The 26519-nt window shown below is 41.0% G+C and overlaps 1 long non-coding RNA gene across 1 annotated transcript; it reads right to left on the bottom strand.

The window, feature by feature from the left end:
- Nucleotides 1-18414: 18414 nt before the first annotated feature.
- On the bottom strand, nucleotides 18415-26262 carry LOC143689685 (uncharacterized). Its single transcript, XR_013178890.1, has 3 exons — nucleotides 26118-26262; nucleotides 23794-24240; nucleotides 18415-19081 (listed from the first exon to the last, which is right to left on the bottom strand). It is a non-coding gene; the product is annotated as an uncharacterized LOC143689685 (long non-coding RNA).
- Between the last annotated feature and the right edge of the window lie 257 nt (nucleotides 26263-26519).

The following is a 26519-nucleotide window of genomic DNA, read 5'->3' on the forward strand; positions in this document are numbered from 1 at the left end:
GGTTTCAATTACTTTGTTTTACATATAAAGTTTTACTATCTATAATTTATTTGTGTATACAGCATGAAAAAGTCCAGGTGGTGGAAGAACTGCACCCAATTTAGAGAGATGCTACCTCAAAAGTCAAGGCCATGAGTAACTGACAGCCTCCAGACAGAGCAGAGGCAAGTTAGAGCAATTTCTTTAGTACGCAAATCAGGCCAAATTACAGCATACAGCATCTATTCCCTGTGGCTTTTATTGCTGCTGTTTTATGTAGAATATTGACTGCAAGAAAAACATAGGATTCCCTCAGTCAGAGGCTAATACAAAATGGAAGGTGACTACGGATTAAAACACAGCCCAGCATATGGCAAAAGTGCAAATATAAATAGAAAGTTAAGGGAACATGGTTCACAAAATCACCATCAGTTCTGATAGCAAAAATGGGGTTCCCAAAACTATCCTCAGATTTAATGATTGCTAGAAGAACTTCACAGAACTCACTGAAAACTGTTCTACTCACCGTTGTGGTTTATTCCAGGGAAAGGTTACAGATTAAAATCAGCAAGGAAAGGGATATACAGGGAAACAGTCCAGGAAGGTCCAAGTGAGGAGCTTCTAATCATCCTTTCCCTATGGAGTCATGGACAGCATTACCTCCTCTGGGGAATGATGTGTGACAATATGCATGGAGTTTTTCTAACCAGGGACACTCGTTTGAGCCTTGGTGTCCAGAGATTTTTGACTTCATCATATGGACATGATTGATAGGTCACATAACTGATTCCAGTTTCCAGTCTTTCCAGAAGCTGAGCTGATACTACATGTCCCAAACCCCCACCTATGTCACATTGTTGGTGTGACTCAAAGCCCTCTACCCTAAACTGTATTGTTACTATCTGGCTGGCCCAAGGCTTCCACCATAAATTATATTGTTGGTCTGATTCAAAGTCCCCAACCTAAATCATCTTGCTACTATATGGCTAGCCCAAGACCCCCAAAACAAACAAACAAAAAAACACCTCATATCACATACACCAAGAGGAAAGGCCAAATATTTCTTTAGACAAGGTAAAATTCTTTACTGCACAGGAAGTTATTAAAATTATTAAACAGTAGCATCCTCCATTTGTTCAAAAGGTCCCAAATACTTAAAATAGTGACTTTTCTGAGATTCCTTCTAAAAGCCTTTGCTCACTCTCTGTGCTAACTTAGATGCAATTTCTCTGGACTGTGGTACATACTTTTCTCTTTGTATATATCACATGGAAAGTCATAGTTGACTCAATTATTAGTATTGTCCGCTCACTGGTTCCTAACTGGGGGCATTTTTGCTCCTCCAGGAGACATTTGGCAATGTCTGGAGATGCTTTTTTTCCTAGAGACTTGCGGGAGGAATGTTACTGGCATCTAGAGGGTAGAGACCTACAATACATGGAAGAGCTCTCCTCCACATCCAACAAAGAATTATCAGGCTCAAAACGTCAGTAGTGCTGAGGTCAAGAAACTCAGGGACCCTACTGGACAGTGAATTGCTTAGGGATGGTGATCATATCTTACTCATCCCTGTAAACAATCAATGCTTGCTGAATGGATGAATAAGCAAATGAGATAGACAGATAGGGTACTTCTATCTTTGAGTTATGAGTGAAAGGTTGGGCTATCTTGAATTGTGCACAAGCAAAACTAATGCTGGAAAAATTAGTATTTTAACACATTTTCATGAAATGGGTAGATTTAGTGCCTCAGATATACTGTAGATTCTTAGCCAACAGAAATAGTTCAGGGTCTAGAGGGGGTCTGGGTGAAGAAGCTAAGCGCAGTGGTGAACAGCTTCCGGTTTAATTCTTGACATTAATGGTATAATCTTGAACAAGTGATTCAAGTCTTCTGAATCTCCATTTTGTCATTTCTTAAAAGGAAATAAACATCCATATGGTTTTAAGGATTAAATGAAACAACATGTATGAGAGTGCCTGGCAAATGGTAGGAATTTATTAGCTCCCTTCCCTTTCCAATAGCACGTTTCAATAATATAAGACTTATATTATTCCAATAATAGAAGACTTCAAGTCTTTCTTAAAGTGAGGATCCAACAAAAAATAGACTGTAAATATAAATTGAACATAAATCTGGTAATGAAAAAGGTATTTCAGATTCTCTCTTCTTTCTGAACTTCTAGCCTGCTATTCAACTTCCCCCAAAAGTTTTCCAGACCTCCCTGAAACCCATGGCATTTTGTCCTAAAATAAGCCCTAGTAGAGATTAAAGTAGCAACATAGTTAGAAATAAAAGTATTGTTAGTCTAGCAGCAGTATGCAATCTGCTCTTCCAAAGTTTTATCCAACAAAAAGCTCAATCAATCAACCTCTTTTCCTCTTGAGCCCCAGTGATAAATTACACTGGGCAAAAGATAAATGACTAAAAGCAAAAGGCAGAGAAACAAATATTTATTGATCAATACATTCAAATTTGCAGACAATTCCTTACTAACAGGTGTGAACATTGATTGATATTGTGTGCCAGATGCTGCTCTTTGCGTGGGGATTTCATTTCAAAACTACAATGACTCTACGTGGAGGTACAATTAGCATGCCTATTTTAAAGATAAGAAAACCAAAGTTCACAGAAATAAGGAACTTACCTCAGGACATGTACTTAGTGAGGGAGAGGGTGCTGCCAGAATCGGATCCCAGGCATCTCCATGTGATACTGTCCCCCGATGTGCTTTTGAAGACATTCTCTTTCCTACATGGAATAATGTCTGCCCACCACGTAGATTCTGAGTTCTGAGGCCTCACTGAGTGGGTCCTTCATAAGTATTTGTTGAGTCATTGAACATAATCATTCCACTTATGCTTCTGATCTGGTCTTCAACTTGACAAAGTCATACAAAATAACTGACATAAGTGACATAAGCTGGTACAGGAGTCTTTTACCATTGGGTGCATATCTCCAGCCAGAAGACTTCTAGGTTGCTGTTACTTCTGTATACCTCATTCACATCCTACCTTCTGCCAAGTCTCCATCTTAGAAGTCTGTTGGAATCTGCATGAAGACATATGGGCCACTCCTTCCAGCTCATTGGCAACAAGATTTCCTACTAGCATCCTTCTCACCTGACACCCATTCCAACACCGGAACTGTTCAGTTTCTCTCTTTTTTCCCCTGCCTCCTCAGCACGTGATCGAATAAAACATAAATCTCTCTCCATCTAAAAGTTAGGGACCACTAGTTCAGTTCAGATAATGAGAAGGCCTGAATTCCTGTTTAATCTGTCAATACTGATGATTTATACAAACTCAGGGAGTATTCTTGTGCCATCGGTATCTCAATTTCCACTTTGAAAATTGGAAGTTTAGCATAAACTGTTTTTAATCCAGAAGCTAACCAACCAGAAAACTCATTACCAAAATGTTTTTTAAAATCAGTGAACAGGAAGAGCAGTCAGCCAGCAGAAGACACGAGATTAAGCCAAATGCTAAGAAATATGATGATTGCCTGGTCCACTAATCAGAAGCTGGTGTGTGTGTGTTTAACAAAACAAATGCCCCTCATTTGAAGGGGCTGGGATGGAGGCAGGAGGTTGATGCAAAAAGAAGACAGAAAAAAAAATGGAGCAATCCTAGAAGGAAGAAAAGTGTTAGGGAAAGAAGAGAAAAATTAATGACACCTAAGTATATAGAAGTAAACTGAAGAAAATAGAGGGGGAAATGAAGGAAAGCTGAAGACAGGTGAAAATAGTCAATAACCTAAGTGTGCAATAGGCAAATGAGAACCTGATAGTATAGTATGGTACAGGCACAAGTATTTAAAATATGCATAATGGAAAGCAAACAAGAGAAGCATAAATGAGAAGCATTGACTCTGCAAGAGTGTAAATAGTGTCTGTTTAAAAAGGGGTGGAACTGGGACGGTTCCAATGTCTTGTCCATGTCACTTGCATCGAGATCCATATAAGCATGTTCCTTCTATCAGCAGCTCTCATTTGGAAGTGGTGACTGGCCAGTGCCCTGGATTTGAGTTTGAAGCCTTGGGTTTGAGACTGATTCCATCTCTCACTAGCTGTGTGATCTCAGGCAAACTACTTTACTTCAGATTCAATTTCTTCATCTATAAAACAGCTATAGCATACCTAGTTCATAGGGCTGTTGTGAAAACCAAATTAACCAAAATACATGAAAACCTGACATCGCAAGTGGGCTGAGAAAATGTCAGCGCACCCTGATGAATGATTTGCCTGTATGTAGATTAACTGTTGCCAAACAGCATTCACTATGCTTGGTTCTCAGTTAATCAGAGAGTCCCTGGTCTCTGACATAAGCAAAAGATCTCCATTAGGAAACGCAGTTGAGTGACTTTGTTTACTCTCTGAAGAGTGACATTTTAAAATGGGTATGAGTGTATTGGAAGCTAGATAAATTTGGTGAAAACATATTTAGGCTACACAACTGCAGAAAAAGTCTGTGAATCTCTTAGAAACATAATTTGAAAAGTGTGGTCCTCCTCCAAAACAATTTGAAATGCAGATGAATGTTTTGGCAACACTTGCTAAAATCCAGCGTCCTGGTTCTAATTTCATAGGAATGCAAAACCTTGTCTTAGGGCACAGACTCAATAAAATAAAACTATTGAGGTGTGAAGAGTATGACGACCCCAGAGCTGGTATAGTATACATTAACTTGTTGTTTCCAAAGGCCAAGTGAACTATAAATAGTCAAAGGCATTATTTTTCTCATTTGTCTCATAATGTATTTATACTTTCAGTGACTTCCAGTGAAATTACAATTTTAAGGCATAGATTTGCCCAAGTAGAAAGCCATGTAGAGTTCACACTCAGGAAAGTAAGATTCATATCTGAAAACACTTTATTCAACTCCCCATTTGCCATTAATATAAATCATCGTTCAATCTCTATATCAGATATTATTCAAAATATCAGATTTACGATGACAGAAAATATAGCAAAGGAAAGTTGATCTAGCGTGAGATTTTAAATCCTGGTTTAACCTACAGTAGGTGATTTTTCAATGTTTTTTTAAGCATGGTATTCTGATAGAAAGAAAACAAATAAAAACAATCAGGTATTATTTTGCAGAACTGTATTGTAATAAAGGATTTGAAGACTTACATTGTTCAATGAATCCCTAAAGTGAATTTAGTTAATACAGTAATTAATATCAAATGATAGAATTTTTAATCTAATAAATATTGGAGAAATTTTGTTGTGAACAATCAGCACAACCACAATCACAGGCTCTTGCCTACGGTAATATGTTAGTTTGAAAGTAAATTTTATTTGTGCTACGTTAAGCAAAGCCAGGACAGGTAGGACTATGCATTTTATTCAATTGTTAAATAACTGGCTGACAGAATAACTGTTACTGACAGTTGGGAGCTAATATTAATATAATTTCCAAACTGTTCTTTCAAAGTTCAAAGCTGAATAGATACATATATGCTTGAATATCTCTCACATGTGAAATATTTTTCTTTGAAAATGGTAGCGCGTGGACTTTGCTAAATAATGCTACATAACCTCAGAGAGGATTAAAAAAGAAGTTCATTTTAGATGATATTGAGGTATTGAGGCATGTGTCTGTAAGATATCCTAATTCTTTTTTTTTTTGCATGGGCAGGCACTGGGAATTGAACCCGGGTCTCCGGCATGGCAGGCGAGAACTCTGCCATTGAGCCACTGTGGCCCACCCAAGAAATCCTAATTCTTGACTTAAAAATTTACTGTTGTTAGAAATGGATAGTAATAATGAAAAAAGAAAAACATTTTCTTTGATCATCTAAATTATATTGCTCTTTGTTAAGCAACAGCAAAATAAGTACTGAACTCATGAGAGCTCTTGAATAATTATATTTTCCAACTACACAGGTTTTATTTTTTGAACCTATGATTTTAGAATATTTAAGGATAACCCTTCTTTATAGAACTAAGATTATTACAGTCTGTCTGTATTGTATTAATTGGTATCTGCTGATATCCTGATTTTAATGCTTCCAAAGTATTTTTTGTCACGTGTATTTTTTTTGTTATTCTTTCATAACGTCTGACCTACCCCACCCCTGCCTCCATCACCCTCCCCTGGTGTGGTTATACTGGTTATAAAGGGCACAGGTGTTCTACCTTATATCCATATTATCCCTGAGAGGATAGAGAGAAAATTCTAGAAGTTATATCTTACATGGTGCCAAGGTTACCACATGGTTAATACAGAAAATAATTAAGACAATGGAAGCCAGAGGGAGAAAGGAGCCTTGCCCAGGCTCAGTATGACCACATACATTACAGAGCAACGGTCGGAATTAATTCAAGACAAAATGCCTGCATGCCCGTGCACCTGTAAGGTCAGCTGTGCCATTCAGGGGGTACCTTGGCCTGCAGCCTGCGGACCTGACTTAGGGCTCTGCACCCAGGCAGGTAACTTGCTCTCCCACCAGCAACAAGAAGGCACACTGAATCTTTATGCCTTGATCTTTTCCTCTATTCAGTTATATCTGCGGTCCTCTTTATGCACATTTTAGATGCTAAATACAGCACCTTTGAGACTGAATATATTGCGTATCATCACCCACACAGCAGCAGCCCCCGAGCCAGAGTGGGATCTGCACGGTCCACCTCTATGCCGCTCGCTGGTCCAGATCTGTCTTCATAAGAAAGAGCAGCGCTCTACTCATCCCGCTCAGAACCCACCACTGCCCTTGTGTGTGATGGAATTTTCCCTTATCTTAACCTGGGCTGCGGCCCAGAGGAGGGCACAAGTGAGGAGGCCGGTGTGACAGCTGCTTGTCGGCATGTGGGCTTTCGCTATTGCTGAAATAAGAGGATGGGAGGCACTTCTGAGATTGGGAATAGCCTTATTTTATGCAAATTATTCTGCAAGCAATTTAGGCAAAAAAATAATAATTTGGGCTTCTTAGCATCGACCAAAGATATAAAGGGATTACTAGATTTGAAAGTCAGATGTCTGATCTGGTTAGGAAAATTGAAAAAAAAGAAAATAAATTATAATTAGAAATAACAATGTTGAGAAAGAGAGAGAGAGACTGAGACAGAGGTGCCTAAACGTCAATCAGATTTCTAAATACTTCAGTCATTTGGCTAACAATTGCTAAGAATCAATTACATGCATGACAGAGTTAATGTAGGATTTAGAAATAATTTAAAGAATTAAAAAAAGGAAGAAAGAAAGAAAGAAAAAAGCCTGATCCCTACTGTGGCGGAGTTGGAAGTCCGGGGCTTGGTGTGTCGTGTGTCCCTTCTGCCCATATTCATATTCGCGTCCTGACAGATTCCCCTGCGCCCCCTCACCACCCCCCACCACCACCCCCAGTCTAGGCTTCTGCAAGACTCCCGGAGATTATTTATGCAGCTGAATCAAGATGCTGACTTCAGCACTGTAAAACACGGCAGCCGGGCAGCCCAAGCGTAAGTGGTTGATTTGCTGACAGTTTTATAAGCTTCAGTAAATACCAGCAGCCCCCTCCTCCTTTCTTTGTGTGGCTTGCAATTGAGAACCTCGCAGGCTGAAAAGCGACCACTCCACGGCCTGTTTCTGGGAACTTGCTGAAGGAGTTGCCCAAATGAATCAAAACGTGGCATAGTCCTGGGCAGAAACTGCCACCATTTATTCTATCTCATCACATCAGGCTGCTGGGACACTGGAACACACAGACCAAAGTGTGGGGAGATTCTGGAGCACACAGTACTTCTGCTCTGGGAAGATGATTCACCACAATTCTGCAAACACAGAAAAGCTCCGGAAAGACATGCTTACCAACGTAATAAGGGCTGGGAGACATGCCAGTGTTTCCTGATATCGTTTTTCTTTTAAAGATTCTTAGCTCCAAGAAATGCAGTGCCAAACTCCGTGCAATGATGGAATCTAGAGAAAGGCATAAGGCAGAATCTTGAGAAAGAGAGATATTCCTCATCTCTGAGGATTCTGTTCATATTCTAGTCACAATAAACACACATTTGTCAGTGGGTGTACACTTACGCCACTCTCCTAGGCTGAGAATGCTCAGTGTTTGTAAGTTAATGCTGCTGAACAAACACATCCATGTCACTTTTATCACATTTAATTTGTAAAACCTGAATGTGATAGAAACAGCCAATCAATGGACACAAACCTTCTGGGCATTTTACTAGGCATATGTCCACTACTGTAATAGCACACATATGATGATTTGTGCTCTGCGCTGTGTTAAGCATTTTAGCGACGTTATCTCACCTAATTGGCTCACACAAATACAAAACTTTTTCATGGGTAAGCACTTTTATTTCCTCATCCTTCATGGCAGACCTTGTGGCTTAGAAAGTTTGAACAATGGCCCAAACTAGTAAAAGATAGAGGTCAATTTGGGGCCATATCCCTTAACTCAAACAACCTCTGTATCAGTTAGCTCCTGCCACAAAGATGCAACGTAACAAGTTACCCAGAAACATAATGGCATAAGACAGCACTAATTTATTGTCATGGAGACATGTCATGAACACATGTCAGCTGATCTAGGTTGCATATGCAGTTAGAGGTGGCTCTGCTCAGTTTGAGTCTCATTTTTCCCTGAGACAGGTGGACTGGCCAGTGCATGTCCTTCTGATGATGATGGAAGACGTACAAATGTTCATGGGAAACACACAAGTCCTTAGTCTGCTTCGGGACCTGGCTCTTTCATCCTATTGTGCAAAAGAAGTCTCATGGCCAAACCAGAGTCAAGGAGTGGGGAAAAAATCACTAGCAAAGAATGTAGATAAGGAGCAATGAAGAATTAGAGCCAGTGCACGATCTATCTTTTTATGATCTTAGCCTCTACATTGTGTCCCTAGAATTACTCTTGGAGGGTTGACCATTATGGGAGCTTTATAAATTCATTCTAATGAATATTATTTAATGTTGGGAGACAAAACAACTTGGCAGTTAAAGAGCCACTTGCTTTGGCATTAGCATCCAAAGACTCTCTTGAATCCCAATGTTCACTCATTAACTATGGGGGACTTGAGAAATTTATTTAAACCCTTTACACCTCATTTTCGTAGTACATAATGCATGCAGGTGCTACACATGGTGGATTCAGTGTTTCCTGCTGTGGTGGTTTGGAGCTGTATACACCCCAGAAACACATGTTCTTAAACTTAATCCATTCCTGTGGGTGTGAACCCATTGCAAGTAGGACCTTTGGATGAGGCTACTTCAGTTAAGGTATGGCCCAGGATGGGTCTTAATCCTATAACTGGAGTCCTTTATAAGCAAAATGAAGTTCAGACCAAAAGAGAAAGAAAGTCAGAGGGAGCAGCTGGAAGCTGAACATCAACAGAACCTGGAAGAGAAAGGAGAGACCAGAAGATGCCACCATGGGACAAGCCAAGGAGCAAGGACTGTGGGAAGCCAGGTCCAGAATGCCACAGTCTTCAGGGAGAAAGCGCCACCTTGATGATGCCTTGATGTGGGCTTTCTCTTCACCTCAAAACCATGAGTAAATATCTTCCCATTGTTTAAACTGACCCATTTGCTTAACCTGCCCAGAACACTAAAACACCTGCCATTTTAGAACGTACAACCAAGCAGGAGGTCAGTTACTTAAACATTCTTCACAGCTATTCATGTTATGCCACTTGAAGGGGTTATTTTTGTCTCAATGGTCATATAATAATGGAGCCCTTTACTCATAAGACCTCCTTCTTCCTCTTCCAGGATTGAGAGGTTAGAATGGCAAAGTGTTGCTCCTTCCTCTTACTCTCAAGCTACTGCAGATGAGGCATGCTACCCCCTCTCGGCCGTGGGACCTGGCTCAGTATCTCCATACATCATTGTGGCAGTGGTGGGCAACCGGGCTGGAACTGGCTCCTTTGTAGCTCTATAGAAGGAACACTGCAGCCCATGTCTTACTAAGGCTTTGGCTGGAGATGAGCCATTCTATTCACCATCTAGTGATATCCTACTCCAGTAGGTGAAGTAGGGGGCAGCATAGCATAGCGGTGAGTGCACAGCTGTATAGCCAGAAGGCCTGGGGTTCAAATCCAAGCTCTATTGTTCATTGATGATATGACCAAGGGCAAGTTCCTTAGTTTCAATCTCCTCATCAATAAAATGGTATAAGAGCTCTGAACTCTTAAGGGTATTAGGGGTTTAAAACACACATGTCTTTTAGAAGAGTACCTGGCATATTTTTGGTGCATACAAAGTCATAGATATCATCCGCTTACCACCTTTCACCCTCTTATGGCAGCACTCCTCAGCTCCCACAATCTCAGTCTGCCCTGAATCACCCCATTGATTAGGTCAGGCGTGTGTGTATCTGACAAAGCAGTATCCCTTTCACGGATTATAATTCTTATATCCTGGTGTTTTAGTTTGTCAGAGCTGCTGTAACAAACACACCCACTGGTTGGCTTTAAAAACAAGAATGTAAGGGCAGTGTGACAGTAGTTCAGCAGGTAGAATTCTTGCCTGCCATGCCAGAGACTCTGGTTTGATTCTTGGAGCCTGCCTATGCAAAAAAAAAAAAAAAAAAAAAAAACAACAACAACTATTCTTCAAAAAGCAAGAAAGAATTATCTCACAGTTTGGAAGTCTTGAAGTCCAAAATCAAGGTTATCAGCTGGCCATGTTTTCTTTGAAGTCTGTAGCATGCTTGTGGTGGCTGGCTGGTGATCCATAATTCCATCTCTGCATCTGTCACTTGGCCATCTGCCTCCTTTTCCCTCCTTCTCACTTCTCCTACCATGTCCAAATTTCCTTTCTTATAAGGACTCCAGTCATATTAGATTAAGGTTTCCTAAATCAATTTGGCCTCATCTGAATAGATCCTTGATGATCCTATTTACAAATGAGTTTACATCCACAGGACCAGGATTTAGGACTTGAGCCTGTCTTTGTAGGGGACATGATTCAATCCATAACACCTGGTATTTCAAGGGCCTTTACAGCCTGGACCAAAATAACATTTGTTATTCTATCATCTAGCACTCTCTTTAACATAAACCTTCACTTGAATCACACACATCATTCATAGCTTCCTGAAAAGGTCAGGTAGATTTAAGCCTCAGAGCCTTTGCTTCTTCCACCTGAAATTCCCTCTTCCCTTCTTTCCATCTGAATCTAACCATTCTACAGGGTCCATGCTGCCAACTCCCTCACTTCTCCCTGGGCGGCTGGCAGGGGATGGCCGGAAGGCTGGAGCCTGGGCACCCCTCATGGCAGGGGCTGTGTCTGGCGTGGAGTCAGAAGAGCCACCTACAAAGGAGGGCCATTTGGGCTCAAACAACCAAGGCTTCTGCGATGAGCATGGTGGCCTGAAAATGGAGGACTCAGCTCACTATCCTGCTTTACATGAGGCCCCAGGACTTCTGCAGGGCCATGGAGAAGAAAGGAAATGCCAACTACAGCTAAAAGAGAATTTTCCTTAATGTTGTGAAATGAGATCTAACTAAGAGTAAGTGTGATTTTAGAAAAAGAACATGACATGACTATTCTTGCAAATCTAAGCATGTGGAATAAAACTCATGCCTGCTATTCTCCAAATCAATGTAAGTGTGAATCAAAGTTTGTACATGTTTCTGTGGGTGCCAGGTAAGGGAGAAAGATACATCTGCTTTTCAGGGCCAAGGGAGTGAGGATAAAGAGTGTATTCTGAAAGGAGAGAACATTTGATCTTCTGATAAGTTAAGGATTGACTGCTTGGTCACAGAGGGCTATGAGCACCTCCAGGTAGGGGGAAGAATTTGAGTCCCACACAGAGAAAAGACCTGCGTGCAGAGAGTCCCAGGTTCTTCTCTTCCTCAGACCAGTGAGCCACCCATTCCCTGTGCACCCAGGTCCCTCTTCTAAGGAAAAGGTCACATCACTCTAGCAAAGAGTACATGAGACAAGATTCTCACCTCCTGCCTGCTTAGCATTTATACCACTCACATGTCCATGGCCCAACATTTCCCCTGGACATTTTTTTGAGGCATGTTCTCATATTGTTACTTCTTCTGGCAGGGGGAGGTTCACATCCTCTATGGGTGGGTAGATTGCCCCCCACTGGGAAGGAATACTGGCACATTATACTCCCCACCCCATGGTAGATTAGCAGAGCTCTCTGTGCTGGTGAACACTTGATAATGATCAATTGAATGAATGAGCAAAGGAATCAGTCCACGGAATTTACCTTTTAACAAAGGATGGCAAGAACAAGTAAATGCTCAACTGAATGTGATGAGCCTTCCCGGCAAAACTGCCGGTGGGCAGGAAGCAAGGTACGGTCAGGGAGCACTCCTTTTTGGCACTTTCAAACCATTCCAAAGAGCTCAATAAGTGGTTCCCAAAACCTGAAGGAGCATCTGAATCACCTTAAAATGCACCTTTAAACACCCTTAAAAATGCAGGTTCCCGGAGACCTTGTCTTATTCACTGAGTCAGAATTCCTGGGGCTCTGGATTCTTAAGCAAGCCTGAAGATTGCCCAGGGGTAGGAGCCAGAGATGCAGCATGGTGGGTCTCTAACCTTTGGTCTCAAACCTCAGTGAGCATCAGAATCCCCTAGGGCGTATTTGAAAATACGCATCCCTCGGCCCTGCCATCAGAGTTTCTGGTTTAAAATGTCTAAAGTGCAACCTTTGAAGTTGTACTTTTAACAGTCTCAGGTGATGCAACAGCTGGTCCAGGGACCACATTTTGAGAACCACAGATGGGCCTGGTCTCTACTTTCTCTGGCAAAAGCTGGCACCTCCTCAACTTCCTGACCTCCTCCTACCCCTCCAGGATGTCTGTGTCTCATTTCTCTCTCTGGCACCACAGGGCTTATTTTTGCCCTGTCATTGCCCATCATTTTGGGGAGCTGTGGAAAAAAGATGGGAGGGACTTCAAAGTTGTCCCTAAGCATCCTGTTTGCCAGCAATACAATACACTTACAGGGACCAGAATGCCTCTAGAGCTGACAGACCCAGGGACAAACATACCACTCTGTAGGCTGTTGATGTGAGTTTGTGGCAAAAGCAGCCAATCCAATCTGCACAAAAACATGTCCGTGAAAGAATTTCTGTCAGCTAACCACATAGGAGAGAGACGCTGTCTTCTAAGAGGCCATGTGCAATCTATGTGTGTGTTTTATTTGCAATTGCTTTTTTGGCTTTTCATTAGAATTCTCTCTGAAGTAAAGCTTCTCCTTTATATTAATTAGCTTGGGCTATGAACAAGCAGCCTTCAGGGATCCAAGTTTAAATATACCTTGAGATGGTTTTATTGAAATAAGATTCCCCACCCCCTATATTTTCTAAATGACTCTTAGGACTGGCTCTTGTTTTCTGCAGGTTTCTCTTAGAACCGTTATCTCCCTTTAGAAACACTATATCCTCAGTGTTGCCTCATCTTTGTTGCCTCTACAAATGGAGTTTGATTAATACCTGCTTGCGAAGGGCATTTGCCATGGACTGGTTCTTTCAAAAGATGCTGACGAACAGTGACAATTAAAAAGGCAAAATTAGAATGGAGACTGTTGGGAGAGGAGCAGAAGGGACAGAGAGCCACAGCGAACCTCCCTGATACCTGCTGAGAAACTCCAGATTCAGAGATTTTATTAAGCCTGTGTGCGCATGTGTGTGTGTGTGTAGGAGTGTGTGTACACCATGTCCAGCAAACTATTTTGCTGGAAGAAACATAATCACAACTCTGAATCACAAGCCCGTTGATGGATTAAACAGACTTAATTTTATAAAACAGCTTTAGGATTACAGAAAAATTATGCAGAAGTTTCAGAGAGTTCCTATATTTCCCCTCTCACTCTCAAATCTTTTGATTTTAATATCCAGACCTTAAAAGTCCTCCTGAAGAGCTTGGCATGAAACCATCACGTGAATAAATGTCCACCTCTACCTGCTTGACTAGTAAGGACACTGTGTTATGGAAGTAGTGCTGCTATAGACCCATTACTGATGATTAACAAAGAGCTCCATAAAACATATCAGAGCACATTGCAGTATGTCCTTACAGTGGAATCAGAGCATCCATGAAAAACAGGCATCTGATCCCCTTAAAAAGTTCAGATTATAAGCTACACTTATTTCGTCTTTTGTATTTTTATTTTCTAAGTACTCAACAAGGAACTTTCCCAGGAAGTGGCCACCCATCCTATTCCCCTACCATGCCCAATCCCGTGCCCACATCTGCGTTAGGTCCCTTCCTCATGGTCATAATGTCCCATGTGTACATCCATCATTGCACTTACCAAACAGTATTTTAATTATCTACTCATTTATAATTATCTACCCATTTTCCTGTCTTCCCCATGAAACTGTGAGATCCTTGAGGTCAGGGGCGGTGTTTCATCGGTCTGTGTATCCCCAGCAACTAACAACATATATGCCCCATGATAATTGCTAAGTGAGTATTTTTTGAATGAATGAATGCCCAAACCATTAACTGTGGTTGTCTCTAGGTGGTGATTTTTTTTCTCTTTGCTTTTTGCTTATTCTATCTTTTTTACATTACTTCTGCAATCAGATTTTAAAGAGTTTTAAAAATTAGACCACTTCTTTCTTCTTGTTGATCTAAGTCAAGAAAATACTTTGATCAATTAAATCAAACAACACACCTCTGCTAACTCCTACTATGTGTACAGCTCAATGCTGTATTCAAAGAGTCTTCTGGGTTTAACCAAATATATTCCCAACCAGAATTTTTTTTAAATGTCCTGAGACTTTGGAGCTCAAATGTGTGAGTAGAATGAACTGCAGTAGGTCCCCATTTGGCATCTAGTAATTGAAGATACGCAGATAGGTGATTGTCAGAAAAGAGACTTTTGTCCTCTCTTTAAACTGGTACCAGGGGATGTACTCTTTAAATACATACCCTTACTTGCCCAAGTCTTAAAATTGTTTTATTTCCAGCTCATGTAAACCCATTGAGAGGAGGGATGGGTTTTTTGACCCTTAAACTCTTATTTTGACTCTTAAACAATAAATAGACAGCACCCTAGGCAGATTGCTGCTTTCGTGTGTGCAGAGGAGCTTCTCTGTTCTGCCCTTAACTGAAGGCCAGTCTATCTTACCTGAGAAAGAGAAGGAGAAGAGTGGTAATGGTTGTCCGAGATTGGGGCAGTCTTATTGAAATCACTTCTCTAAGCCAGAGAGTGCTAGGCATGGTGAAATGAGAAATAGGGCCTCCAGTGCTTCTCCTAACTTCTCCGATAACATCTGAGAAAGGAAACAAGTCTTCCTGCCCTGATGTCCAGAAGTTGATCTGACCTTATATCCAGGCCTCAGTGTTCTCATAAACTGATCTAATGCTTACAACTGAGCCATTTTGTTCTCCAGTTGCACATAAACAATTTCACAGAACAGCTGCCTCAGACAAGGTCACCGCGCAACACATCCAATACCAACCATGTTAAATGACGGATTGCTGCATCTTTCCCAGTTACAGCTTTATCCTTGCTTTAATCTGTCCTTCCTATAGATAATATTAATTGAGATACCCACTCTTGGAATTACCCGTTTTCTGACAGTCCGATCGAGAGCAAACTTCCACTCCCTTATACCCTTCGCCAAACCACCCAACCAAAGCAATAATCCTGTATCTACGTTCTAACACCCTCTTATATTTAGTGTTTCTCATTTCCTGATGGTGTGGATTCTCTGTATTAGAAAGGAGAAATACACTCAACTTGTTCAACTACTGTCTTTGGTGGTCTTTGGCTGAAAGTAATTGATACAACTAAAGTGTTGAGATGCCTGCTTGTCAATTGCTGAGCACTACTCTGAGAGCCTGTTTACTTATTTTTTACTAATTGACAACTAAACTCTTTCTTGGTCCAGAACACCTGGATATTTTAGCCCATAAAATGCTATCAGCAACCCCCTTCCACCCTTCCCTACCCCCACGCCCTTTCCCCTAACATCCTACCCCACCCTCCCACCTGCCACTCCCTTCTAGAGACCCAAGAGTATCCACCCTCCTCCCCTTCCACACACACAAACCACAGCCCTGGTCCTGGCCAACACATCCCAGATCCTGCCTGGCAGGGCCCCTCCCCTTCACCAGTGCCCCCAGCACCCCTGTGGGGACCAGGACATGTCGGTGCCTGGGACATTCTTCTGGCTCCTTCTGCTCTGGCCTCCGGGTCACCCAAACTCAGGTGTTGAGTGTAGTTTGGGGAATTTCACAAAGGATTAAATTCAAGCAATTCATGAATAAAAAAATGAAGACCGATGCTTCCCATTCAATCATGCTGTAATTCTGCCTGACAATTTTCATCCTAGTCCTGATTTTTTGCAGAATCCCTTGGAAGCCTATCATTATCACTATCTAATTTGGAATTGCTGGAATTAATTTAATTGCCATTTTTCATCTGGGGCACTATCCTCGCCATAAGGCCTCATATATACACACATACCTATCAAGCCATAAAACCATATATATATAAATCCTTAACATCCCATATATATACATATGAGATATATATTGCAAGGTTAACATCAAAATGCTTGAAGGGAGGAATGAAATATGGGGTGACATCCTTCAGTGTGCATGAGCTACTCTGGATAATGAGAGACATCAGAATGTAAACAATAAGGACTTGATTGGAAATAATTCAAAATAAGAAGTCATAAGAGGGTTGTGGCATGAAGACACCAATGGCCAGACGACCTGCCAAGCAGAACCCTCCATGGAGAGGTTAATGCAGCTACAGAAGGGCTCCCTCTTTCCTCTCGATCACACGAGATACACCACCCCATGGGAGACCTCAGACACCAATGCTGAGATATGGGCTACCTCTGAAACTCTCGGGCTTTAGCCACTCCTCCACCTCCACCATTTGGGAAACCATTTTGACATGTGAAGAGGACCCTCAGTGGTGGTCAGCGGGCTGTGGCTGTGACAATCGTAGAAAAGGTGTCAGATCTGCATTAAGGTCTGAAGACTCTCCTTGCCAAATCCTGTTTTCCCCTCTTATATTTCATATATGTTACCTCAAATAAACTTCTTGTCATCCTCAAAAGAAAAAATGTTATCAGTACCACTGAGAAGACTGTGTTGGGCTGGTCTATTTGTATCCTCTCATTCTCCTGGATCAAAAATGACCTCCCCTACTGGAGAATGCTCAAAGGTGATGGTGGAGTTAGACAGAGAGGTCGAGTTTAACAAGTGAGTATGATTGCTGAATCAATACATTGATATTTCTTTTAGTCTCCAATATCTTAGAGCAGCTAGAAGTAAAAACCTAATATTGTGGAATTGTAACCCATACCAGGCTCTGAAATCTCTTCTACAACTAATCTTTGTGATGTGCTTTGAAATGTATGGCTTTTTAGTTCATATGTTGTTTTTTACAAAAAAGAAAAAAATTATTTCTTCCAACCTCCAGGGTTTTGGTGTAGCTAGAAGGAAAAATCTGAAATAGTGGAATGGTAGCCCTTAACATTCTGTTCTTGGTTCTGTATCTGTTCTGTATCTACTTATTGAAGTGTACTTTGGAAATCAGTTCTTTTTTTTTCTTTGTATATTTGTTATATTTAACAATAAAAATCCTAAAAAAAAAAAAATTTGACCTCCCATTATCACCAGTCAGGAATTCACAATCAGCTAGTAAATCTTTACTGGGCATCTATGCACTTAGCTCTGGCCTAAAGCTTTACAGGAAATCTTTGTCTTCATATTTTTTAACTAGGCACCAAGTACTTTATACAGTGTGGGGACAGCATGCTTTGCACGTGCTCTCTAGAAGCTTATATCTGTGGGGATTACCAGACAAGCACATTCTAATAAACTCAAGGCTACATTCACAAACTGCTAAGCCAACCATCAACATTCCTTATCATGGAATTGGCAGGATGCATTAACAAAAGGGTAATTATTTATTAATGGTTACTTGAAACCTGGGGGTTTCCCCACATGATTTCCAAACACATAGGGCTATTTATTTTAAGTGGTTTCCAGACTTTGATAAATTGAATATTCTCTCATGCTGGCAAAGGCAGAAATGCAAGGAGGCTAACCAGGGTAGCTATAGAAACTATACTATCTTGGTCCAGCCTTAGAACATCTCGGTACAATTATGCATGTGAAGGAAATATCAAGGGGATAGAAAAACCATCTGGTCTCTCTAGCTAGAACACTTGAACAGCTTGTAAAGGAAAAAAAAAAAAGTAAAACTCACAACAAAAACCTGGCAGATGATAAACACAAGATTTTTACGTTTATCAAGCCAGATGCTATAGACCAAGATCAATACACTAAAAAAAGAGGGCACCGTGAGAACCCGGCACCTCTGACTGGAATGAAAAGACAAGCAGGCGAAACTCAAAAGGATTGAGACTGATTATAGTTATACACCACGAGCACACTGCTCTCAGGAAAGCGATTTATTTTCCTTATACATGATGGGGAATCCACACAGAATAAAATTATACAGAATGCTGCAAGAGAAAGCATTTCTTTGGGTGTTTCCAGCTCAGCTGGAAGCAGAATATAATGACAGTTTGACAAGAAAAGTCTATTCGCCAGTAATGTCCAAGCCAGTTTTGCAGATTTGAAGGGAACAACTGGTCCAAAGAGGTTTGTAATTCCAAGCTCTTCAGTGGAAAAAGCAAAATTTCCAAACATCCCCAGGTCCATTGGGCTGAAGCCAGTTCCTTCCAAACCGTCTTCTGGCTGTTGCTTTTTGTCCACCTCTTTTGTAGTTTCAGGCAGTTTTCAGCTTACAGCTTGACTTCAACAAACTCAGCATCATCCAGAATCAAACTGGACTCCAGACTCTCTATGGTGGAGGAACTTTGCTTGGGTGTGTCAAGCAGATGCACATAATTACCTAGATCATTGGGTTTCTCTGAAAACTGAACTGGAATGTTGCTCAAACTTGAGCTGCACACCCTAGGTCACCACCTCACCATCACCAAGATGTTTTCTTATAATTTCCATCTGTTTCTATGTAGCCAGGATCTGAAGAGTTGGCAATGTAAGAAGATAATAATTCTACTGACCAGGGCATTCAGTTTTTTCAAAGTCCTTCTATAGGCATATATCAAGTATCTTACCAGAAATGCAATGTCCTGGAGACTTATAACTCTTTTTTCTTCTGAGTTGCCAAGAGAAATGTAGGTGATTTCCCTGAAATAAGAAGTCAAGCTTAGGAACACTGTATTGTGAATTGGCACCTTCATCCTTCCAGTTTCAAATGCAAGAATTATAGACATTTTTAAAAAATCCTATCTTTTACCTCCACATTTAATTGAGCACCTATTCCCATCCCTTCTTATTTTTAAAATATATTCACTTTTTCTTCCATCTTTCCTCCATTCTGGGCAACTATCATCTCATATCTGGTTCTCTGCTACCACCTCCAATGTAATCTATTTTTCTCTTTTCTCCCTTGCATCCACTTTCTACCCAGTAGCCAGATGATCTTTATGATGCTCAATTCACATAATAATATTCCCCTGCTTAAGCCTTTTCATGGTCCCATTACAATCAGGATAAAGTAAGTATTCCTCAACATAGCTTTCAAAGCCCCTTACTTTCCTCTTCATCCTCATGTTTTGTCTTTCCCGCCTCACATCCTGTGCTCTTGACATGCAGAACCACTTTTGGGTCTTCATAAACACCAGAAACTCCTTCCTCCCTTCAGGCCTTGGCACCTGCTAAGTAGCCTAAACCATTTCCTCATACTGTCTCCCAGGTCCCCTCTGACTCCAGCTTTATATGGATTAAGCTCAAGTGTTACTTCTCCCAGAAGATTTCCTGGTACTCTCCAGGACTGGTGAGATGGTCTCCTCACCCCACCCACCAGCACCTTATACATCCCCATCATTTATCACACTTCTCACAGTAGCCTGTTTATTTGTGTACTTTCACCTTATTATGAAACATTCATGGAAAAATCTTCTCCACAGAGAGCCTGGGTCTCCTGTGATAGTTACATGCACAGATTGCTCCTTCTCATGGGAATCCAATGCAACCAGTAGACTTTCATGATTATTCTTAAGTTTGATACAAAATGTATGCTCCTCTTCAGAGATAAAGCACTGTCTATCTCACGGAAAAGAGCGTACAACAAACCTATTTCCTATGGAAAGTTGATCATCATGTAGAAAGCATGTTTATTTTGAGTTAATTTTTTAAGACATTTCCATTGGAGAGATAATTTGGAGAAACCTGCACTATATGAGGTAAGGTAGCTGATTGAATGTCAGGGGCACTATAATTTTTGCTCTAAGTAATAATAATTGAGAACACAATCTCATTGGCAGGGCCACCTGACTGCTTAGCTGTGCATTGGCATCAAAATAACACGGCCAGCAAGTAAACCACGCCAGTTCTGGGGTCCAAGACTGTTTGGACCAAGAAAAAAATCAAACATCAACTTCAGTAGAGGACTGAAATCAGGGTGAATAATACCTGAAAAATGCTTAGCAATGAACTTTTAAATATAAGGGCAATCAATGCCTGAAAATTGCTTAGCAATGAACTTAGCAATAAAGGGATAGGGAACTCTTTCGATTGGTCTCTGCCTCTTGGAATTCTGAACTAAAGAATCATATTAATCTATCTGAATGAGGGGGCTGTCCCTGATTTGGGCAGATCTTAAAACAATCCCAATGCTGCAAGCTCTGGAAGTTCAGGACTCTATCCATCTTGTTTACCACAAATCTCGAGCATCCCACACAGCTAAATACTGGTGATAGGAATAGGAAATGAATGAGAGGAAGAGATAATAAAAAACAGCAAGGACAAGAGTTGTTTTTTTCCCACTTTTATTTCCATAATTAAGAAACTGCTCTAGCAATTCAGAACAACCATGGCATCTTTATGGATACTTTCTGAAGTGACAAAAGGCAGAATAGAAGAGTGAGGTGGTAGTTAAAGGAAAAGAATAGAGAAGGGCAGACAGTAGAGATGAGTGTCTTACCAGATCTTCAGAGGTTGTCCATATATCACCATGTATATAAATGCAATAAAGAAGTGAAGGGTAAAGACCTCTTTTAGCTTCATTGTTATGGGAAGGCAAGCAGGAAAATAGCAGGGCCAGATGGTATTCATCCTAATGCAAAGACACTATGTTCTAGCATGAACGCAATACTCTACGTTAGCCAAATGCTCTGACATTTATTTTCAGTTAGCAGTTTACACTCAGCACTTGTTTTCATTTCCTTGGCTGCTCAAGCAAATACCGTGAAATGGGTTGGCTTAAACAATGGGTATTTATTTAGTTCACAGTTTCGGGGCTAAGAAAAAATCTAAATCAAGCCCTCGTAAAGGCAATGCTTTCTTCCAAAGACTGGCATTCTGGGGCTGGCTCTCCGTGATCCTCAGTCCTGGGCTACTATGTCATATGGAAATGTATGGGGCAGCCTATCCTGGCCTCTTCCTTCTCTTTCAGTTTTCGTTGACCTTCAGCTTCTTGTTTCCCATGGCTTGCTTTCTCTATCTGAATTTCATTTCATTCTGCTTATAAAGGACTCCAATAATAAGATTAAGACCCATTCTGATTGAGTTGGGTCACACCTTGTGCCATTTTGAATCTGTGGTGGACCCTGGAAAAGCCATGTCCTTTAATCCTCATTCAATATTTCTGGGTGGGAGGATTTTGATTGTTCCCATGGAGATGTGACCCACCCAATTGTGGATGATTAACGTTTGATCAGATAGCTTCCATGGAGTCGTGACTCCACCCATTAATCCTTTAAAAGAGGAAACATTTTGGAGAAAGCCCTTTTTGTAGAGCCATAAGAAAGCAGCTGACACTGCCGTGTTCGCCATGCTCGGCATGTTCTCCATGTACTCTTCCAGCTGAGAGAAAAACATTAAATATCATTGGCCTTCTTGAACCAATATATCTTTCCCTGGATGCTTTAAATTGGACATTTCTATAGACTTGTTTTAATAGGGACATCTTAAACTAGTAACTATTAAATTCCCCTTTTAAAAGCCATTTCATTTCTGATATGTTGCATCCTGGAAGCTAGCAAACTAGAACACACCTTAACTGAAGGAACTGCTTCAAAAGATCTTATTTACAATGTGTCCACACCCACAGGAATGGATTAAGTTTAAGAACATGTTTTTCTGGGGTACAAACAACTCTACGCCACCACAGCACTGTAAGGCAATACTGCAGCACTCTAACAGGAGACTGCTATGCCTGCTACTCAACCCATGGAACACTGACTGTCTAGAGACCAGCATTGCTGTCAGCATTCCTTTTTGTACTTTCAGGGTGAGCTGAAGAAAGCTTGCTTCATGAAGCCTTAGAGCAGCGTCTCTGAAATGTGTCTCATACAGCCCTAATATGGGAGTAAAAAAAGTTTTGATCAAGTAAGGAAGTCTAGCACATCCCCATCCTTATTCGAAATTAAATTATGCAAAGTAAAATCTCATTAACCCAAAGTTATCCTAAATTTTTATTCCTTTAGCCTATCACCCATGAACTGCTATTGCAAAGAGTTATATCACAGCCTTATAAGTGCGCTTATAAGCTGAAGACTAGGTGGGGAGGAAACTGGGAACTGGAGGGACCAATAACCGCAGAGAACAAAGCTGAGGCTCTTTTGAACAGGGGCAAGATTAAGCAAATGGGGTTGCAGCTCCTGCCTCTGCTCCAGTGCATTGTCCCAGTGGCCGCAGAGAGGTGGTTGCCCTGGACAAACCAGACAAACTCCCTATGATGGGACCCAGGGCTACAGGGACCCAGTTGCTGACAGCTCTAATTTCTTTAAGCTATTCCTTCCTTGGAGAGAAAAGGAAGACCATTCACTATTTCTGTTTCCTTGGCCACACCTTGGCCTTGCTCAAAGGATAAAGATAAAGCTTTTTTTCTATCACACACCAACTCCTCTGTTAGATATTACATCAAGACTCATTTTCACCAGCTAGGTTGAACTTTATCAAACTGCCAAATTTGACCAGTTTTTTTTTCACCTATAGAAACAGCAATTTCAAATGGTATAACCTAAATATATCCTTGTAATTCCTACTAACTTCCAGCAGTGGAATGTGCTTCGGGAAGCGTTGTCTTAGAGCACCCACTTTCCAGTCCAAATGTCCTCCGCAACTTCAGCAAGGACCTGGTCTTCCCACACTAACTGCCCCCAAGCATTTACCTATTAGCCGTTCCTTCCCTCAGGCCTAGTCCTGGCAGATCATTCAGAATTTCATTGAGCCACAACACATGTCAGAAGCAAGAGTCATTAACCTACCCTGACATTCCCAGCCCCTGATGTTGCATTTGTACTTTTCTTAGGAAGATCTATTTGGACGGCACACTCTAGTTTCAAAACCCCCCTCCTCTTAAGACATGGCATTAAACTGACATACATGCACGTTTCTTCACCTCAATTTTCCTCTATGGTTCTAAAGTCTTAATTTACCTGCTAATGTATGTTTTTCACTGCTGTACATGGAAGTCCTTCTTGTTCGAAATAGTTCTGTACCAGCGCTTCTGCTTTGGGTGCCTCTGCATGATCCCTCTCTCACTTCCAATTCTTCAATCTACTTGCCCTTTTCATTTAAAGTATCCCCCCCCCCGAATGTCTTCCATCCTGAATCTCTCCAGAAATTTTGAATTTGTTTCTAAACTACCTTCTCCTGTATGCTTTTCTAGAGTTCCCTATCTTTGTTTCCTTCCTCAGAGACAAACTTACTTGTACATAGGACTGGAAATGTACTATTGTTTACCAAGAAACCTTATTCTGAGCCTAGATTTTCCTTAGGAAACACCGATAGATATAATTATTTTACATATTTGATTATCAATTTGATTTTCCGACTTAACTCTGTGACCCTTGAACTAACTAACTAATTAAATAAATATTAAAGCACCTCACCAATACTAGATGAATCCTGATGTTCAGTACAGAACAGGAATGCTTACAAAATAATTGGTACTGAGACTATAATTTCATTTTTCTCTTGAAATAGGTGATGAAATAAAAATCCAGGTAGATTAAATGATGCCAAAGCAACTCATTTTTTTCATTTCAATTTCTTGGTTATGATAAGTCACATTAGCTGCTATAACAAATTTCCATGGCATAATTCAATAATGGTTTACTTCTTGTTCATGCTATTGCCCGACCTGGGTTAGACAGCTCTCCTGATTGGTTTTCTTCCAAGCAGGGCTTCAGAAATCTGTTATTCCTTCCATCTTGCAATGCCTCCATCTTTGACATGATCTTGCTGGGTTGTTCCTGACATACATCACTTCTTTCTTATTCCATCGGCCAGAAATTGGCACCAGTGTAACTGCAAGAGAGGTGGAGATTTTGGCCTTTCTGTGTAATCAGAAGTGGAAACAAGATCAATGAGCACTTAGCCCAATTCAGACACATGAAAGAAAATTGAAATTCTACTTGATAGCCCTTTGGAGGCTCTTCCTCAAAGAACTCAATCACTAACTCTATAAACAAGTACTTAGGTAGAGCAGAAAAATTGTTATAATAGATGTAAGTTTAAATTATTTGGGCGCCTATGTTAAGAAAACAATTTGCTCCTTACTAATGCATACTAAGTGGATCATTCCAAGCCTTCAGCTCCCCTCAGGACACAGGCCAAGTCTTATTCCTTCTCTTTTCCTTCTGATTCTATCCTATTTCAAGTTTCATCCTATTCCTCTTCCATGCCTTCAAGCAGTTTACACACAGCCAGGTAATCTTTGTCTCTTGCTTTTGAATTCACTTAGATTTCAATTGTCTCCAACTAGTGAACTGCTCAGCCCACCCTGTCCATCTCTACTCCTCTTATCCAAACCAAGAAGAGAAAATCTTTGATTAGTGCTAGGCTTGGCCATGACATGCAGATTAACCACTAAGCTCATTAAGCTTAAACTTCTGGGCCCCTCATTTACTCATGTTCCTTTCAAGACCCTATACCTCATTGAAAATTCATCATGTTTTGTCTTTCTCTTAAAGATGGCCTCCCAAATTTTATAAACTCCAGGCCTCAAAAAACTTATATCTTTCTTTGTTGACCACCAAACAGCATCCCCCAATTATCCCTCATTTGTTGTTTCCTCTCTCTCCAGGGCTGTTCTCTACCATCCTGCTTTTGTTGTCACCTTTATAGGACTGCACAGCCCAGTGGTCTACAGATCAGCAATATGCTTTTTCCTTCCTTCTCCTCATACACACTTCTAACCTCTTCTTTTATCCTAGACCTTGATCTTCTGTGCTGTCTCTAACACTCGCTAATTTAGTGTCCCTGGAAGAATTCCTGTGCATCATGTTGACTGGTTCTTCCACCCCACTGATAAAGATTTTTAATAAACTCAGTCCTCACGGTAACCCCTGGGACAGTCTGCTAAATACCTTCCTTCAGCTATTTATGCTGCCATTTATTTATCAGTCCCATGACCCTTGTTTTATGGTCTTGGAGCCAGTTTCCAATCTGTATCAGAGTTCTCTTCCAGCCAATTTGAACTTGTTTTGCAAGTAAAATTTCATGGGACATTGTTATCAAGTGCTTTAGTAAATCCCAAATAGATAACATATGCTGTGTTCCCCTTAAACCTTTCATTCTAGTGGCTCGTGTGTGCATGGATATGTGCATGCATTTCTTTTAAAGAAGCAAGCTATTGAATTTGCCAGATACTATTGGTCCCAAACAAATCCATGCTGCTATGACTAGTCCTGGATTTCATTATTCTCAGGTTTGACGCTAGTTAGTTTGCATAGGTTACTACTTTTTCCCCTCCTAATATTTGTCTTCCAATTATCTTAGCTGAACCGTAAACTACCTAACTATATACACTATCAACAGTTATTTTAGCTGAACAATGAAGTTGAGCTTGTAAGACTGTATTTTACCAGTTCGCCTGTTCCTTTGTTTGAGGACCTGAGGCGTGGGGGGGGGGGGGGTCACTCTCTGCTCCCAGCTGCTTCTAATCAAAGCTAATTCTCTCCCACAGCATTCACCCTGCTTCATGTGCTGACACCGATCTCCCCATTAAACTAGATGACTCAGGGTGCTTGGGAAGCAGATTCTCATTTCCTTTGCTTTCCCACAGCTAGCTGCTGGCCTCCCATGGTAAATGTACCTGTTTCCAATGCAGCTCAGGATCTCCCTTGCCCTTCTCTTTATCTCCAGTGTGTCCATATTTTCTGAAGTAGGACTGGTTCCCTACCCACCCGCACCCCCAATGGGACGAACTCACGTAACAGTTCTCAGGCCCTGCTCAGTAGGAATTCACTCTAGCCGAGAGGCTTCACAGAGCCAGGTGAAAGGGAAGGCGGATGGAAGGTGGGGAGAATATTCCAGTTTTAAAAGTAGTTTACACTAATGACTTGTGCAAGACAGAGGAGAAAAATTTGAAAAAGAGAGATTGCAGAGAGATGAACATGTAAAGGTCAATAGCTTCCCAGAAATAAAGATTTCATTAAGAAAAGTCAGTGCTGATAGCAAGAAATTTCTTCAAATGCCAAGTGAAATCATGGACATTAAAATCTCCAAACCGAAAGATGGAGGCACTGTGAACGTAGTAAGTTCTTAAACCTCTTTCTCTCAACTAATCCTTATCTTTGAGATTGCAGAAGACAGGGAAACCCATGGTTAGCAC

The sequence above is a fragment of the Tamandua tetradactyla genome, chromosome 7 (assembly GCF_023851605.1).
Source record: "Tamandua tetradactyla isolate mTamTet1 chromosome 7, mTamTet1.pri, whole genome shotgun sequence".
NCBI classification, from domain to species: Eukaryota; Metazoa; Chordata; class Mammalia; order Pilosa; family Myrmecophagidae; genus Tamandua; species Tamandua tetradactyla.